The following is a 3,468-nucleotide window of genomic DNA, read 5'->3' as shown; positions in this document are numbered from 1 at the left end:
GGAGACAGAGGTAAGAGGATCACTGTGAATTTGAGGCCACCCTGAGATTACATAATGAATTCCAGGTCAGCCTGAGCTAGAGTGATACTCACTTAAAAAAAAAAAAAAGCACCTGTAATAAAGGACCAACAACGATGTCTATCTCTGGCATGAGTAGGTAAGTCACCATGATAAGCTGGGAAGCAGAGCCAAAGCCAGTCCTCAAGGGGCTAAGTTTATGGGGGAAGTAATATTTCAGGCCAGTTTAGGGGTAAATAGGATCATGATCCACATCAGCAGATATAACATGAGCCCCTTCAAGGCCCCAGGGTGCAGGGAAAGTACATCGCTAGCCAAGAACCACAAGTGGAAGTGGTGAATAGCACCTCTGGGCTGAGGCATTTAAAAACCATGTGCTAAAGGACTATCACAACTCAACAATAAATAGCTAAACTGCTAACAGGCAAAGGACTAGACTGAGCATTCTTCCTCTCTCTCCATCTCTCTCTGGTGGGGCGGGGGGGGCGGTGTTTGCGGTAGAGTCTCACTCTAGCCCAGGCTGACCTGGAATTCACTAGGTAGTCTCAGGCTGGCCTCAAACTCACAGTGATCCTTCTACCTCTGCCTTCCGAGTGCTGAGATTAAAGGTGTGCACCACCATGCCTGGCAGAATGGACTTTCTTTTCAAGAATATAGACAATTCACCAAAGCACCATTCACTGTCAAAGAAACTCAACAAGAGACCATAGTGATACCCACTTCACACTCCTTGGGAGTGGATGGGGAGGAAGCAAACAGGAACAGGCGCATGCACATTGCTGGTGGGATGTGAACAGCACCATTAATATTCCAAACATCAAGCAGAACTGCTACATGACAATTCTCATTCAACCCAAGAAAGGTGAAAATGTCCTCTTGCACAAATGTTGATGGAAATATGTATGGCAGAAGCATCCCCAAAAGTGGACACAGACTCAGTGTCCCTCAGCTGATGGACAAATATATCAGTGTAGTCTGTATAGTGGAATAGCATTCACTCATCAAAAGGAATGTTACAAAGCAAATGTGCCTTAAAGGCATTATGAGGAAAAGAAGTCAGGCCCAGGGCCATGTACCACATGACCACATTGATATCAAACTTCCAGAATAAGCAGATCCAGAGGACAAGAAGATAAAAGCTAGCCTGGGGCTAGGGAGATGTGGCAAGTGGGAAAACCTCAGCCCCTCCCCAGACTGAGTTAGACACAGTAGATTCTACCTCTGGAGGTTGGAAGTCCAAGATTACAGTGCAGCAGGCTGTCTGGGGAGGGCTGCTCCATCCATGTCTCTCACTGAGGAGTCTTCATGTGGTGGAAGGCAGGACAGATACCTCATTAGACGTTTGGCCAGGGCAGAAAGGCTCCAAGGCATGGGCCTGGGGCACCTGAGAGACCTGAGGACTCACTTCTCGGGTCTTTGCTTCCTGTGTTCTGGTACAACGTTCATTGGCTACACCAGCTGTGGCTTGAGAAGTCCCAGGTGAGGATGCAAATAGGGAGAGGGGACAAACAGGGTGGCCTTCCCAGAGTGCTGGGAGCCTTTGAGTCATCATGATTTTAAGGTGCAGGCAGAGACTTACCACAGAGTGAGAGCCTCCACAGATCGCCTTCACCATGGCTTTGTGGAACCTTGAGGGTTACCTGAGGTCCAAGCTGTGGAGCCCCCAGTGGGGAGTTCTCAGCCTAATAGAGCAGAGCCATGGAGTAGGGCTGCCCTGGGCCAACTGCCAGCCCTAACCACAGTGCTCAGGACTCAGGACTGGAAGTCAAAAGAGGAAATTCCCCAGCTTCTGGATGGACTGTACATTTTGGAGTGGGAGCATCAATCATATTCCTGCCCTGCTGCTGGATTTGGGGATGAGAGAGGTGGTGGGATGTGCATCAGCACATGCTCATGTCATGAGACTCCAGACCTGAGTGGTGCTGGACTAAGTCATGCTTTCTAGGGTGGAAAGAATGTGTTCTGTATGTGACAAGGACCTGAGTTTGGGGAGCCAAGTGTGGCTTGCTGTGGTCCTAGAAATTTGTGTTGAAAGGTGGCTGGGCTTGGCCTTTCTGGAGGAATTAATGGCCATACAGCAGGGTCTGTGGGGCTGGGAGGGTGACTCAGTGGGACTGTGCTATATAGCATGTTCAAGACCTGGCTTTATCTCCAGCATTGAAAGGCAGGGTTGGGTAGAGGCTTTTGGAGCCACTGGCTCCCCTGTCACATGAGAATGCAGCCTGTAGGCAACCATCTTGAAAACTGTCCTCTCCAGATGTAGCACCCGTGAGTGCCTTGACCTGGGGCATCTAGCCTGATGTCCTGGGAGACACAATTGTCTGTTTATAAGTTGTCCAGTCTGTGGCATTCTGCTTTAGCATACCTCCTGGGGGATGCAAAGAAACGTATGTTCACCCCTGATAGGGAGGGAATCAACAGACTACAGGAAGGATCCTGTTCAAGTCCAGCTTGGTGAACCAGAGGTGACTCACAGGCAGCTGTGGGATTGCAGGTTCCACCTCTGTCAATTGTTTACCTATTACATAGTGGTGGCTGGAATGTTGGGGAGTGGAGAGGCCTTGTGAGGGGCTTATGAGTCCTGTGAGTCTCATGAGCCTCCCTCTCCCTCCAGGAGGGAAACATCAGGATCTTGTGAGGGTCACATGCTGGTGATCACAGCTCCAACATGGAGCTGGGTACTGTTCATGTCCAACCCAGAAACAACCATTCTGCACAGCAACACAAACAAATTGAGACACACATTCTCGCTACAGAGGGAGCAGATGTTCAGGGACACAGGCTGTCTTCTGGAGCATAGAGAAGACTCCATGATGTTCTTTCCTGGAGGTGGGGGTGGCAGCCCATGCTGTGAGGGCATGGACATCCTGAGTTGTCCACAATGAAAGTGAACTTTTTTTTTAATGTGGTGAATTACCTGTCAACACAGCTTGTTTTAGCAAGGGTAACATGTGCCCTCCATGTCTGGTGACACTACAGAGGCCACACTAGGCAGAGGCTGTACAAGAGTGGGGAACACAATCCTTCCAGCACTGCTGAGCCTGTTTCAGAGGGTGAGCTTGGGGCCGGGGAGCGCCAGTCCCTCTCTGACCTTGGAGGGGACATTCTTGGCAGGGAAGGCCTGATCTCCACTGTGGTTAGCAGAGCAAAGCCCGCATCCCACAGATCCAGGCCCAGCCCAACATTCCATGGTGAGAAATGAGGATCCATTGCTCCCAGCGTGAGTTGTAAACTCAGTCACTTACAGGGCAGGAACCCACCCTCTATGACAAAGACCTCGTCCTGAGTGGCATGGAGCTAAGGTCTCTGCTCTCAGCCTGAGGGCAGCTGGGGCCCAGTTAATGGGGTGGGAGAGGCAAGCAGGCTACCCCAGGCAGGATGCAAGCGCAGACTTCACAAGATGACAGCTACCAAACCAGGGACTGAATGGCTAAGAATAGGTCATGCAGA

Source organism: Jaculus jaculus, chromosome 11, assembly GCF_020740685.1.
Source record: "Jaculus jaculus isolate mJacJac1 chromosome 11, mJacJac1.mat.Y.cur, whole genome shotgun sequence".
In the NCBI taxonomy this organism is placed as follows: domain Eukaryota; kingdom Metazoa; phylum Chordata; class Mammalia; order Rodentia; family Dipodidae; genus Jaculus; species Jaculus jaculus.
The sequence above is the reverse complement of the archived record's forward strand: the minus strand, read 5'-3'. Positions refer to the sequence as shown.